The following is a 15,778-nucleotide window of genomic DNA, read 5'->3' on the forward strand; positions in this document are numbered from 1 at the left end:
TCTGATATCTTTTATTAGACCAACCCAAATAGTTGGAAAATAATTATTAAGCAAGTTTTCAGGTTCAAAGACCCTTCCTTAGCCTGACGAAGGGTTTTTGAACCAGAAAGCTTGCTTAATAATTATTTTCCAAATATTTGGGTTGGTCTAATAAAAGATATCAGATTCACCCAAGGAACCTTGTCTGCTTGGTATAGTTAGAGGGTTTCTTGCACTGTGGGCAGGCTGACCCCTGTAAGTGTCTACAAATAACTCCAAATGCAGGGATCTCAGCTACACAATTTATGGTGAGGGAGGGCTTTCCTTCTAGCTTGCTCCCTCAGCCTTTGAGCTAAAGGCAAGCGAGCCTAGGTGGCATCTGAACTCCAAGGCCTCCGGGCTTGGGGCTTGCACATAGGATGCCTGTCATGGATTTGAGAGTATCTGAAGCCCCAGGCTGAAGTCTGGGAGACAGGATACTTGTCGGTGGTAATCCAGCACAGACTTGAATGATTGAGCTCCGCTCAGTTGATGGAATTAGGAACTGATTTGGCCTGACATGAAATTTCAAACAAAAATAAAAAACCTCAAGTTAATAAGCAACCTGTTAACTTTAAAGAAAAAAGACTCATGTAGACATACAGTAAGCACTATAGATATGGAGACCGCTTGGCCTCAGGGTATTGGAAGTGGAGATTCAGTACATTGGCCCACAGAGAGGCAGCCTTGTACTTCCCACAATCACCTCGAAAACCTGCCAAAACACTGAACACAAATGGTTGTATGTGGTCACACTGATCTTTTCTGGAAGTGCGCACATTTACCCATTCAAAGCCTTGCATACAACTGCAGATGAGAGATTCCATATTTTTCATTTTTAGTAAGGCCTAAATTCTTTATTACATGGAAATGGGTGCTTGTGGGGCGGTTCTCTGTCCTGGTTCCCAGGGTGAGTGGGGCCATATAAAAGCACGAGACATGGCTAGATATTTTTCTTGCATAATTCAGCAAAGAAGCTGCATTAGAAAAGGAACAACTTAATACCAAAGCCTGCCTCAAATGCAGGGGCTCACAAATGTAGGGGCTTACAGGTATCACAGATGGTCTGGACACCAGCTGCAAGTATTTTATTTTAAATGGGAGATCTCTGCTGTCGTGACCATATATGACTGACCCTTCCTTCTCCCTTGCTGTTTGTATACCCGCTGTCCTGCCAGGATACATCTGTTTAAATCTTCATTTTCTTTTTTGAACCAGGCATTTCATATCCAATGAAACTTTTCAAAAGGATCCTCAGAAAACACCTTGAACGAGTAAATATTTTTTTTTAAATGAATGGGGCTCTGTGTTCCTGGGTTTCTTTTGCAAAGCTCCCTTTCCACATCTGTTGGTGTGTCAGATAGCCTGATACAAGTATACACTTCTTTGAGGAATACATTTACTTTTGTACACAAGGGGGATTCAGGATGAATATTTTAGTAGGGGAGAAAAAAGCATGCATATTGTTAGAAAAGGTGCCACCAAAGTGTTGTGATCTTAGGAATCAGAGATGGGCCCAGACCAAAGCCCTGGAAGCAAACACTCCTGGACTTTGTGAGACTTCTGATCTCAATTCCAACCATGCAATTCAGACCTCCACTTGCTAGATAAACAATTTGTGTTGAAATTGGGCAGACCACAGGCCCATGTGCACCATACATATGTATAAGGGAATGCGTCAGGCCTTGGCTCTGCATCCCTGAAGTCAATGGGAGTTTTGCTATAGGGTTCAATGGGCCTAGACTTCAGTTAATGCTACTGTTTGCTGCCTACTCCAAATGAAAGTCAGTAGCGCACATGAAAATGTTTTAATTGTATAGACTTATTTAAGCAAGCACTATTGTTTTCCAGTCTGCTTTTATTTCACTCCTTTTGATCTTAAACCTTGTCCTAATTTCAAGCAAGGATCCTCTTCACAGCAGCAGCAAAAAAGAAAGAGGAGTGGCATGGAATGATTTGCCCATGAGTAATATGTTAATATTTATACATAGTTTGCTTAGATAAGAAAAACAACTGGAGGATGTGTGGGAGAAGCTGTGCTTGGCCATTCTTCATGGAGCAACTCTTCAAACTCTGCAGAGAATTCATGTTGGTTTTGTCAGCTGACAGCTTAACGTGTAACAGAAGACAGCTTCTCGAAGATCAAAAGATGCAACACTGATATGCCTCAGCCCTTCATTTCTGCTGGGAATTCACCCCAGTAAGCTGGCAGTGGCAGAGGAAACACCCCCATGCTGTATGCACTGAATACGGGAACACCAAACACAAGGCAATTCTGGGAAGATGGGAGGGAGAAAATAACTTACCTTCATTTTTTCGCCTACTCAGTCTCCTTTAGGATGTCCACGGATGCAAAAGCCATTTTTGTGGAGAGCTGTTTTTGCTCCTCTTGAAATTAAGTCAACATAAAAGTACAGAAATTACGCAGACAGGGAAGGGGATTGCAAAGGAAACACTGCCGCTCTTTAGGGGAGAAGGGATGTTTGTCCTTCGTTTATTTGTTCTGTGCAGATAAAGTCCTTTGTGTGAGAGCTCTTTGATGATGAGACCGACACGCTCCCAAAGCATCTCCGAGTCTCTTAGAAGAGGGGTAAACAATCAGGACAGACCAACCGAAGCCAAGATTCAAAAAATCAAATTCTCTCTGTGCAGAATGTCATTGTATTGTACATGTGCTCTACAGGCCGGATTACCAAGCATTCAAAACTCACGCTAGGCTTTGCAAAATATCCGATCATTCATTTAAAAATAACAACATAGAAATAATAATAGACATAACAAATGCTGAGTTACCTTCTGGTTTTTGAGACTTGAGAGTTCATGCTTGCCAGATTTTCTCTGCACGCTTGGGGGATGAAATGAACTGAAAGCCGAGATTGTGATATACGGTAACCATGCGGTTTCAAGAGCTGAGGCTTTGAGTAAAACACCAAGCAATGCCAAGAGTCACAATAAACTCACTAGTGATCAACACTGCAAAAAGGACCACAGCAAAAGAGAGGACTAATGATGAATATATGGGTGGGACAGGCAGAATAAGAACTACCTGTTCAACATGCAAGATTTCACTAGTATAAAATGTCATCCAAGTGGTACGCAGACACTGCTGTACTGTGACATTATGACATGTAAAAATATTTATTTATTTTTTTAGAGAATGGGCTAAGCAGCAGAAGTTGGATGATATTTGGATCTCAAACCCTCTGCAAAGCTAAGGGCTTCTCAGAGGTGAGGAGGCCTGATCACCAGATTTTCCAGAAGTTTATTTCAGGTCAACACTTGCAGGTCTTATAATTTATCATAATGGTGAATTTTAAATCCAAATGGCCTATGATTGATATTCCTGGAAAATTAATGTTCCCATCTAGTAAAGCACACGAGTGCTCGAATAGTCCTTTTCTGATAACCGTGGGAGCTGCTAGTAATGGAGTTGTGGGGAATATAGAGGCCTATAGACAGCTGAGGAAAGGTAGATGGTTTTAAAGAGTCTGTGAATGCATTAGAATGAGCTTGCATCCATATTAACTTTGCTTTGCTTCTGGAAAGTAGGCCACTGATTTTGATGCTTGTGTACAGCTGAGGTAACTGTGATGGAGATTTTCAAAGTTTTTGGTAGGTGTTGGGCACTTCACTCATTTTGCCTCTGAAAATCATTTCTTGGAGCTTAACCATAGGCATGGGAGGAGCTAGAATTTTGAAAGAGGGGGTGTAGATGGTGAAATACATCATTACATATAAAGCAGCATGTGTTTTTCTCCAGTTAAAAATAAACTAGAAGCTTTACTAATATGCTAGGGGGTCTAGGGCTGTATTATTTAGTTTAAAACTGAAGTAAAAACAAATATAACTTCATTGGAATGAGTTAAAAACCAGTCTGCAGGGCTGTGAAATAGGAGCTTCATGACCAGGAGCAGCTAACAGAGACTAGCAGTGCAGAACAAAGGATAGCTCGATGAGTGGACCATCAAGACCATTAAGTAGGAGAATTGTTAACACCTGTGCAATGAAGAGTTTCGAAGGGATCAGGTAGATGACAATAAGCCATGAAGTCAATTGAGTCCCTCAGCACTACCTGACTAGAAATGCTGCTGCCCATTGCTGGGCAGGAATCCAAGTGTGGTGCGAGCTTGAATGGCTTTTAGTTGCAGCAAAGTAAGTTTAGATGGGATACCTGGACACAGTTCTTCACTGTGAGAGTAGTGTGGCAGTGGAATAGATACCTAGGGAAGTTGTGGACTCTATTCCTAGAGGTGTTCAAGAAGAGGCTGGACAGCCACTGATCAGGGATGATCTAGGCAGAACTATGCCTATTCCTCATGGTTCTGGGCTTTGCTGTTTGACCCCACTCCCAGTTTCTGTTACATGCATCAAGGCGTTTTTAAGCCTCTCTTCCTTTTTAAACATTGAGGGGTGGCTACAGCTAAAGCTGGGGACTTTGGCTGGGGGTGTGCCAGTGCTCCTGTTGGGACCAAAGCTGGATGTTCCCAGGTAGAGGGTCTTGCCCCTCCACTCAGGGTCAGACCGATCACATTTGGGGTCAGGAAGGAATTTTACCCCATGGTCAGATTGGTATGAATGGGGTGGGGGGGGGGTTGCCTTCCTTTGTAGTGGGGGGCATGGCCCTCTACCCAGCATCTCTCAAGCATATATTGACAAAATTTCATAGAAGCAGGATGTTGGCTGCCGTGGTTCCCCTGCTTTACCTGTGACAGGTTAGGGTGTTAAGTCTGTGTTGTGTCAGGGTTGATGGTAGTCTTACATAGAGTTTAGATTATGGATTTTATAGGATGGTTTGGATAGGGATGATCCTGCCTTGGGCAGGGAGTTGGACTAGATGACCTCTCCCTTCCAGCCCTATGAAGCACACAAGTACAACCCCCTTGGATTTGCCCCTGACCATAAGTATTTCGTTTTGACAGTTCTGTCTCTTGAGGATATTTTATAATATCTGTTTTGGCCACTGATACAAATGCTGCTAGTGCTAGGAATAAAGGAAGAGGGAAGAGAGAGAACCTTCTTTACTGAAGAGTCATTTGACTTAAGTTATGCAGAACTAAAATGGAAAGATGAATTAAGCTAAACTGAATTTGTATCTCCATGTGATCCCCATCATTATTTCTAAAATCTTGGTTGATTTGACAAGTAACTTTTATTCAGAATCAACAATCCTGTTTCTTTCTTTCCACCTATCTCAGTGATACCAGAGATATTTCAAGCTTTTCACTTTGAAATGGGAAAATGTATTTTACAGCTGCTGAGCAGTGGAAAGGAAGTGTAGCCTAAAAGAGAATCAGGCCCTCTTTTTAAAGAGCCCAATCCTAAACCCACTGTAGTCAACTGAATACAGTTATTATGTTCTTACCTTTGGGAAGTATATGGAGAACCTTAAGTGCAAAGGCATCCTAAAAAGGGAGATGCTCTTGTCTGATTATTTTTGACAGGCATATCTACATTGTAGTGACAGCGTCCCTTGCTCAGATGCTACCGTGCATGCCTCTCCCACCCACCCACCCACCCTCCAAACCTGGAAATATTTGCTGGGGAGGCTGTTGTGAGGCACGCTCTGTGGATACTCTCAAGATACTCGAGACCATCTGCTTGCGACGATTCCTGAGCAGCCTCATCATCACTGCCTTTCTCAGTAGCATCCCAGTCATGGCCCGCTGCTGCTGCGGTAAAAACATACCCTAAGTGTTCAGAGATGCCTAGTTTAATTATATACTTTCACTTTAAAGCATATTTATACAGTATCAATTTTAATTCTATATACACCACATTTTTTTGGCTTAAGGCCCAAAAGACAAAATACAACCTATCCTGGTGAACTTTAGCCAAGTAAGCAAAATGCTTAAAGTAATGTTAAAGAACTGTTTATTACAGGCAGTGTGGTATGTAATAATACCCAGTGCAGTCACTGTAGCTGGAGATCTTACTCTTTGCCATATATTACCAGGACAGCAAGTGTAGGTGTAGATACAGTATAGTTTAAGAGCTTTTGGTCCCAGTTCTGGAGTCTGAACCAAATAGGCAAACCTACATCCTGCATGCATATACAAGAATTTAGGCTATAAATGAGAAATACCCATATTTGCCTCTTCTATACCCCACTGCTTTTGGTCATATACTGAAATGAAAGGTTATAGATGCACAAAATCACATCAGCCTGACTTTCCGAAGAGACCCCAATATTCCTTATGTAAGGATTCCAGTGCTGGAAATTAAATTGGAAATAGTAAGGGGGAGAGGGGCAGAAGAGTTAGGAAGGGGGAGGGAAAGCTCCTCTCTATCCCTGATTTCTGCAATTTCTATGAGTCACTGGACTTATTTCCACATGAGTCCTGGTTAAATGATGTCATTAGGCATCTCCCTGACTGTCATGCTGCTAATGAGATCTGGGAAAGCTCACTTTGTCTAATTCGGATACCTCTCAAGCATTTGAGAGCTTGATTCAAAGATCATTGACTTCCATCCTGCATCCATCTGGCTGCTGGTCTAAAGCCTGACATAAACTGGAAAGCTGACAGCTGGGTGGAAACGAGAGCAATGGTCCTTAGGGACCTGTTAGAGCAGCTGGGGATCACTTGGTCAGGACACTTTCGGCAACTACACGAAGGATGGACAGAGAAGATACTGCTTGACAGACATATCTTCATCATCAGAGGGTGCCCCCACGGGAGGGTAATCCTCTACAGTCTATATCCACGCTGCATATGGAAATTGCAGCAGAGAACCAGCATAAAGCCGCTACAGCGTAGGCAGTATCTCCCACCATGGATTTATATCAGTGTAAATTGGCTGAAATTTGTCTCCTCTTCATCTTTCCTCTTGCTGGGTTCAAGAGGAGATGATCTGTCAGGTTACTTGGCAGTTAGCTTTGAAACCCTGGGGCTTTCCCCTCTATCATCTACAAAGCCTTAATTGCACTGAATACCAGTGATGCAGGAATGGAAACTAAGCAATTTGCAAAATAATGCTTTACCCTGCCATTCAAAGCCCCAGAAAATCTATTACTTTGCTAGGAAATCTCCACATAACACGTGCAAGCTATTCCCCCTTCTTCGCCATCATGTTGTAACTAAGCCTCTGCAGATTTTAACTCAACTTGAGCCATGTGAAACTCTGTGCGCTCTCTCACTCTTTCTCTCTCTCTTGCTATTTGAACAAAGAGAGGCCTCATGCAGGGGGAGAGATTTGGAAACAGGCTCCCAGATGTTACTGCCACAATGTGGGAGACAAAGTCTTTTGTCTCTGCTGTCAGTTAAGCTGCAGAACAATTTATCTGATTTGTGCAGGGAGTAACAATATGCGGCTTTCCATTGTCTGAAAACATCCCGCTTACTTTAAAAAGTTACACGTAATAGAGTTGTTAGACCTTAAAGATACAATGCCCCATTTTTCTTCAGTATAATTAACATTAAACTTGGGACAGCACCATAGCATCGACGTATGGCACTAATACAAGTAGTAACAGGAAGTGTACTTTTTCTATGTGCATAAATGCTTGCCTTTTGCAAAACAGGAGAGCATTTTGCAAATACAAGAGATTATATTTCCTGTTCCTACTTGCATAGCACCATAGATGCTTGTAATGTCGTGCTTTACAAACTTTTGGTAAGAAATAGACCCCCGACCTAAATCATTTACAATCTATAATATATCTTTTTCCCACCCCAAATAATTACAGGAAGTTGCGTGAGGGATGAAGAAAGATATTAAAGATGCTCGCAGATTTGGAAGTAGGCTTTTTTTGAAAGAAGACAGGGAAGGCATGCTCAACAAAGAAAGAATAGCTGCTGTAATCTTAGGGGGCAGGGTAGAAGAAGATATAAAAAAAGGAAGGCAACAAAAAGAAAAGTCAACAGAGGAAATATGTATAGGACTCAAACTTTTTTTTGGCAAAAAACTTTATTTCTATATATATAAATAAATATATATTTATAACTTTACCTCCAACACTGCCAAGAGGCCCTTGTAGTTCACTTGGCAGATTAAACCACAATTCGACAGTTAAGCCATTAAAAACCTGTTACACAGTTCGCACTGCGCACCCATCTCCATACCCGTATCCCCTGCCACTGCCTTCCTCAGAGGGCTTGCCCCTGAAACAGGTATGGGGATCAAGCAGGAAGAGCTTAGGTCCTCTGAGACAAGTAGGCCAGGACTGAGATGCAGGCAGGAATGGGATTATATAAAGCCTTGGAGGCGAGGAGGAAGGAAGGAAGGGAGAAACCAATAGAGAGACTGCAAGAGCCCCTAGGATGAGCGTGTGATGCTTCGAAGCCTCAAGGTGTGATAAGATGAAGGCTTTTTTGCTAGAGGGAGGGAAAAGTGGAGAAAAAGAGACCAACAAGAGAACTGGAATACAGGGTATGTAGCCAAAAACATTAGCCTGTAGCTGGGTGAAGGGAAAGAAAAGAGTGAGCAGGAGGGGGAAGCTAGAGAGGCAGAAAAGGACATTGAGACAGGACTTAGGAAGGAAATATTGTACCAAAAAAACCCCCCAAAACAACCCCAAAAATCAATTGCAAAACCTTTGAGACCTTTTATCATGTTGTTTCCTTTTTTTTCCCTTTTTTCTTTCGTTCTTCTCTGCTCGCACAGGGATCGTCATTTAAAGACATTCTAACTGCACCAACTGGGAACATTCTCTGGTATTTTCAGTCTGCTTATTCTTCACATCTGTGCAAAAGAGGCATAAACCATCACTGAATCAGAACCCTTTACTCATTCACACCTGTGTGTGCACTGCTATTCTGCACCCCCTCCATATACACTTGGCTCAGGTGTCAAAGACAACATGAGCTGCAAGGCAGCAGAGAAACTGCCTATCATATTCGAGGTCCTAGAGACATGGTTGATACTGGACTTCTCAGGAAATCAAGGAGATCAAAGGCATTTAAAAACGGTTTTGTTTTTAAATGATACCCTTGCTTTATTTTGTTTAGAGTGAGCGGGGTGCTTTTGTAAAGAGGATGAAAGCTGAACAGCGACATGTAACAAAGACATTTCCCCTCTCCTGTAATAGTCAAGACAACTTGACATTTCAGTTAAGCAAAGACCATTCTATGTGTTATTGCAAGAAATGGAGCTTTTTCCTCAAAAAAAAACTAAGCAGATGTTATCTCCTCCAAAGAGGTAAAGTTCTACAGAAGTTCAGTGCTGTTAATAGGTTGTTATGACAATATGCCATTCCTTTTTCAGTGAAAAATGTAAGTCTGTGTGTCAAGATCAGCTAAAAGAGATACAACAAAAAACACAAGATTTTCTGTCTGATATTCTCTGGTCATGTACACTCACAATGCCTCCTTAATTAAGAGTTAAAGATCAAACTTTTGCCCTCAAAGAACTATCTTCAATGCAAGAGGAAGGAATGATTCTGTGTGAATAAGGAGGTACTGATGAATTAAGATGAAATAATAATAATTAGACTCTGGAAAGAGAATCTTAAGAGCTGATCTGAAGTCACTGGGAACTTTTGCCTTGACTTCAAAAGGGTTTGGATCAGGCCAGGAGCCCTTATTCAGCAAAGAAATTAAGCAGATACTTAAATCCATCCCTATTTATCAACCAGCTCCCCACCCCAGAAATTGGAATGGACTTATGCACGGGCTTAAGTTCCACATGTACTCAAGTGCTTTGTTGAATCAGGACCTTAATGTGCATGTTATCACTGTGATTCGTTTGCTCACTTAACAGCATGTGGATGGCATTATGAAGTTGAAATAAGCCTCTGTTTAACACAGGATACCAAGGATTCCACATTACAGGATACTGGAGGAAGAAAAGGCTCTCCACAGGAGGCAAACACACACCCTCCCTGCATCAGAACGAAGAACAAACAACAGGCTGTTTCCCATTTCTGGAGCCGATGTTAACATAGTAATTACAGCAGCACCAGCCAGAGCTGCTATAGTTAAAGTGGTGCCGGGTTTTCTATTAGAAACCCTTCTATTCAGCATAAGTCAGCTATAAAAATTTACTTTAGCCTGAAAACCGTCATGTAAAACCTCAGCCCTGGAGCAGTTTTCAATGTGTGTTCCCCTCTACCGAAAAATGCGTGAATATTAAGCTTCAGATCTGCAGTTAAAAAAAAATAGTTTCTTTTTTTTTTTTTTACTCTAAGCTTGTATCTTGAAATGATTTGTGGTGTCATCCTGCTCCCTGGTCCAAAAAGAAACTATACTACTTCTTAGTTTAATTTTTTTCTATAGGCAGGGTATAAAACAACGGCATTACACACGACAAGTCACGAAGACCTACGTGTTTCTCTTCTATGGTGTCCTCTAACAGAGGATTTCAATGTGATTTATCAACATTGTCTGCCTATCAATCTAGATCCAATTTCCTACCAGATCCATCTGCTTATATACCATCATCTTGTCTATCACAGTCTATTTGTCTATCATTGCCATATCTATTCTATCTACCTCCCTATTATCACACCTATCCCCTCACTATAACAAATTTCAGGCTGTGTTTATCTACAGCCTGACAGATTTAGCTGTTGTGCCAGAGCTATTCACTATACCAAGCTCAGCCAGATGGCAGAAACATTTGTCTTGGCTACTTTGCTGGTTTCTATAGAGTCCAGCAAGCACCAAGGGATGAGGAAGTGTAGGCTAATGGGCATTTGTTCCTTGTTGCTTAACCCAGAATCAACTTCATCCCAATTAAAGGGGGAAAGCCCTGCTTCTCCTCCCAGCTCCCAACCCAGAATAGCATTCGGAAGTGTTCAGAGATGGTGAGTCAGGCATCCTTTTCTCGCCCACGGACAGCTGCCTGTTGGGTTTGCGGTCTCCGCTGGCAAATGGCACGAAACCTTCATTTTACAAACCTTCACACAGGCTTCCCAGTCTTCTCCCTTCGACTGATGTTGCCCTCAATCAATCTTTTTGCTTGTCAACTTTAAAACCTATTTGGCTTTGGGCCTCCCCTAGCTTTTGACAGCAAACGCTGCTGATTGCCTAGAGAAAATGACCGCTTTCCTGGGCTTATAAGTATGTCTCCCCCAGTGGCACATTTCATGGATATCTCTGGGGTGCGAGCATTAGCACCCCTCCTTAGGGCTATGGGATGCCAGGAGCCTGGCCAAGCCAAGGAAGATGGGCAGAATACAGGGCAGAGACCAATGCCAGCATTTCTATATTTGCAGGAAGGAGACAATTTTGCCTAGTGAATCAGGACTAAGCACCGGTGGAGCTGAGCTTTTGCTGAATAGCACCTTTCGCTACTGAAAAGAGCATTTGTTCAAGATGAGCACTTACCAACTGTGTTATCCGCCTAATGAATTGGCAAACAAAACTCATTTGGAGCAGGTAACATCAGCTGAAGTGAGGTGACAAGCAATATGGCAGCACCGAAAGTACTACAGAAATGGAGACATTAAAAACAGGCACCCTCAGAAGTCTTGTCTTGATTATTTCACTCTGAGCAAAGGAAACTGACTGTCTCCTAATGCAAGGGAACCGATTACAGAGTGACTCAGAAGTCAGTGGGGCCACCTTGATTTACCTCAAGATAAGAGAGAGCAGAATCGGATCTAGATCATTTTTGGATGTGTATGTGCCACTTGTGCCCTTTCCTCTAAAACTCTGCTCCTCTAATCAACATGGGAAATTGTCTGTCTATCCCAATATCAATACAAAAGGGACATCATCTAGTAGTGCACGGACGCTTTGATAGGGCCTTAACGTATAGATATAACTGTGAGTTATATCTAGCTGCTCTCACCAACTACTGAGCTGTATAAATGACAAGTCTGAATTTTAATGAATACTGCACCGCCCTGTGACGTCTAAACACAGTGCTGGGTAGGGATGGTGCGTAGGAGGTCGAGGATGTCTCTCCGGACACTGAGGTAGTAGATGTGGACAGCTGTAACAGTTATGCCAATACTGAATATGTTTAGTTCTGGTTTAATGTTGCAGTGGTTTAGCTCACTTACATTGGCATGGGACTGGACAAATGTAATAATTAAATTGGATCAGTTGAAGTGTGATCCCAAGGGGTGAGTGCTCACTCCCCTTTTAAAACAGTTTAAAGTTACATCTGTTCCCAGATCCATTTGCTCTTTTTTTGGTGCAGTAACTGTCCCCCTTCTTGACATCCCTGCCATCTGTCCAGCCAGTTAACACAGAGGCAGGAGGGGTATAGCTGTTGCTAGCTCCCTGGTCTCTTTTCCACATCATATTGCCTCTCTGAGGAGATGACGTGGCTGTGTATACTAGAGAGAAAGGTAATTCGCTGCTGTGTTAGTCTGAAGTCAGGCAGAAGGCAAGGTAGATTTGTACCTTATAGACCAACTAAATCCAAAGTATATAGCATAAGCTTTTATGAGCCCAGGCTCACTTTGTCAGATGCACAGAGCAGTGTGCCATGTGCAGGTCTTTGCACAATGTCTGAGGGCGTGAGCTTTTGAGGGCATGAAAGCTTATGCTATGTACCCCTGATTTAGTCTACAAGGTGCAAATCTATCCTGCCTTCTGTGCATACTATACCCACTGAAATCCAGCTAACCTGAGACAGGTAGGCAAGCATTAGTTTTAGATTATGATCACAATTTGACCCATGTAAATCCAGAGATAGTCCACTGATGTCAGTCATATAACTCTAGATTTACACCAGTACAAATGAGATCAGAATATGTCCTGGTGTGGCTCTATGCAATAGTTTATCATCTTTAAAACAGCCCTAGTCTACCCGTCTCCTTTGTCACTGGAGAACTCACACTTTCCATCTGAAAGTTCAACCTAATTTTGTATATATTTACCTAAATATAAATGTCACCGAAAGCCCAGCTAGACCTTTGGTTTTTCTAGTTTTACTCTCCTCTAAACTGTGGGGAGGATTATGCAACAGGAACAGAGGTGAATCATCTTCTGGCATTGCAGTAAATTAGGAAATGTTTGCTATGATGTTGTATGGGTTTCTACAGTCTACTTGTGGTTTATTTTTTTTTCTCTTGCAGTGGAACTTAGTGCTTTAAAATTTCAAAGGCTTGTCTGCTGCCCTAACCCGTCCCAGGAAGAGGCTTATCAGGAACGCTTGTAGCACAAGTTATGATCAGTGATCATTTTAAGAAAACAACTCAGAAGAAATGTTGAATGCTCTTATTCGGTATGATTTTCCATAAGCATTTTCCACAATTTATTGAGTCTCTTGTTTTGAGTCTCTTGTACCTGTAACTATTAACCTCGAAGTTATTTATTAGGCGCTATAGACCTAACAGGATCAGTTAGTGAAAAAAAAGAAGGCTTTGATCAAGTGTTTGTTCTTCAAGCACAAAGGCTGAAAGGATTACAGAGACAATGCTCAGATGGTATTACCAACCCTAAACATGAAAATCTTAAGTCATGTCCCCCAACATCTTATATTCATCACATTTTTAAAAAATGTAAACTTTTATATTTGTATATTAGAGTTGTAACTATTAGGGTTCAGGTTCTCAAATTTGCCTCCACAATATTAAAGAAAGGAACCATTTAAAAAAAATATGTTAACTCAGATTCACATGAATCCTGGACATGGGACTTTAAGAACACTATTTAATGTTATTAGAGACAGTCACTAGACTTAGCAACACTGGCAGAGAGATTTGCTAAGGTAAGTATATGGATGAGGATGCAGACTGACAATGGGCATCCTCTATGTAGAGAGGGGAGCCCTAACAAAAACCACAGCTTCAAGTGCCTCCGTATTTCCATGCATGTTTTAAACCAGAGGATTAGATGGTAGGAAGTGCTTCAAAGTGCAAGGGGTACAATGGGGACAGGGTTCAAATTACTTTCCAGCTTTTGTGGGGGTCTGCGGCGGTGGCAGGCGGAAGGAGCTGCTGCCACCTAAGGTGTGAGGCAGGCCAGGGGTGGGGCTCTCGTCTCTTATTGGGGGGCTCATCCCCCTTGAGCTCCCCTGTAATTCAATCCCTGAATGGAGACGTGGGTAGTTGGCACTTGACCCCAGAGGGTCACAACCCAGAGGATCAGGAACAGGGAAAGTTAGGAAACAAAGGTCTCAGTTAGTCAGGGGAGGCAGGAGCAGGCAGGTCAGGAGGCCAAGGTCTTTAAGGATAAGTACAGACATTCAAAAAGCCTGAGCCTGAATTGATTCAATCATAGATTCATAGATTCATAGATGTTAGGGTCGGAAGGGACCTCAATAGATCATCGAGTCCGACCCCCTGCATAGGCAGGAAAGAGTGCTGGGTCTAGATGACCCCAGCTAGATGCATATCTAACCTCCTCTTGAAGACCCCCAGGGTAGGGGTGAGCACCACCTCCCTTGGGAGCCCATTCCAGACCTTGGCCACTCGAACTGTGAAGAAGTTCTTCCTAATGTCCAACCTAAATCTGCTCTCTGCTAGCTTGTGGCCATTATTTCTTGTAACCCCCGGGGGCGCCTTGGTGAATAAATCCTCACCAATTCCCTTCTGTGCCCCCATGATGAACTTATAGGCAGCCACAAGGTCGCCTCTCAACCTTCTCTTGCGGAGGCTGAAAAGGTCCAGTTTCTCTAGTCTCTCCTCGTAGGGCTTGGTCTGCAGGCCCTTAACCATACGAGTGGCCCTTCTCTGGACCCTCTCCAGGTTATCCACATCCCTCTTGAATTGCGGCGCCCAGAATTGCATGCAGTACTCCAACTGCGGTCTGACCAGCGCCCGATAGAGGGGAAGTATCACCTCCTTGGACCTATTCGTCATGCATCTGCTGATGCACGATAAAGTGCCATTGGCTTTTCTGATGGCTTCGTCACACTGCCGGCTCATGCTCATCTTGGAGTCCACTAGGACTCCAAGATCCCTTTCCAATTCTGTGCCACCCAGCAGGTCATTTCCTAGGCTATCGTTGCAGGTTAGTCTAACCTGTGTAGATTGAACTGATTTGCAAGTGAATAGACATTCACTTTTGATTTGGAAATGCAGGCACACACCTGCAGTGGCTCAGGCAGAAGCCGGGGGATGCTAAACCAAGCCCTCCCTTCCCTTGGGAGGGAGTATGATAGGGAGGAGGGAGTATGATCGGGAAGGATTGCAGGGACCCCAGCCAGGGTGTGCCTGGAGGGGGAAGGAGCCCTCTCCAGGCTTGCCCCTGTGTGGGGCATGGCCAGACACCAGCCAGGGCAGTGCCTCAGGTGAAGAAGGGGCAGGGAAGGGGATTAAACTCCTCTGTCTCCCCTCTCTCCTACTGGCACAGGGGATGCTCAACTTTCCCCCCAAGGTGGGGTCCCTGTGCCTATGACTGAGATGGGAGTTTAATCCCCCTCCTTCCCCCTAAGCCTATTGGCCCATGCCCCTCATGCCCCCTCCACTCCAGCGGGGAAAAGTCTGGCAAGGGCTGCTCTGCCCCCGCCAGGCAGACTGGACTGCATCAGCCGGGTTTCCCACCCCCACCCCCTTGTCCGCCAGCCCTCACTGCTCCGGCGAGGGAGCAGAGGGGCAAGGCCAATGCTGCTCTGCTTGAGCAGACAGCACAGCCTAGCCCAGGGCTACAAAGCATGCTGGGAAGCTGGGGAACTGTGATTTAACTTGAACCAGGAAGGGGTCTCGGACAGAGGTTCCATAAACCAGTTCGACCTAAATCAGTTCAATCTGATACTACTTTCAACCAGGTTTATCTTAAACCTGTTCCGGCCATTTTGAAACCAGTTTATGTGCACTGAACTTCTGATCTGTTACAGGTTTAAACCAGTTTCTGATCACTTAGACTGGTTTATGTGTAACTTCTGTCCCTAGCCTAAGGGTCAGAGACATAAGCACACACCCCGA

Source organism: Alligator mississippiensis, chromosome 11 (assembly GCF_030867095.1).
Source record: "Alligator mississippiensis isolate rAllMis1 chromosome 11, rAllMis1, whole genome shotgun sequence".
Taxonomy (NCBI): Eukaryota; Metazoa; Chordata; order Crocodylia; family Alligatoridae; genus Alligator; species Alligator mississippiensis.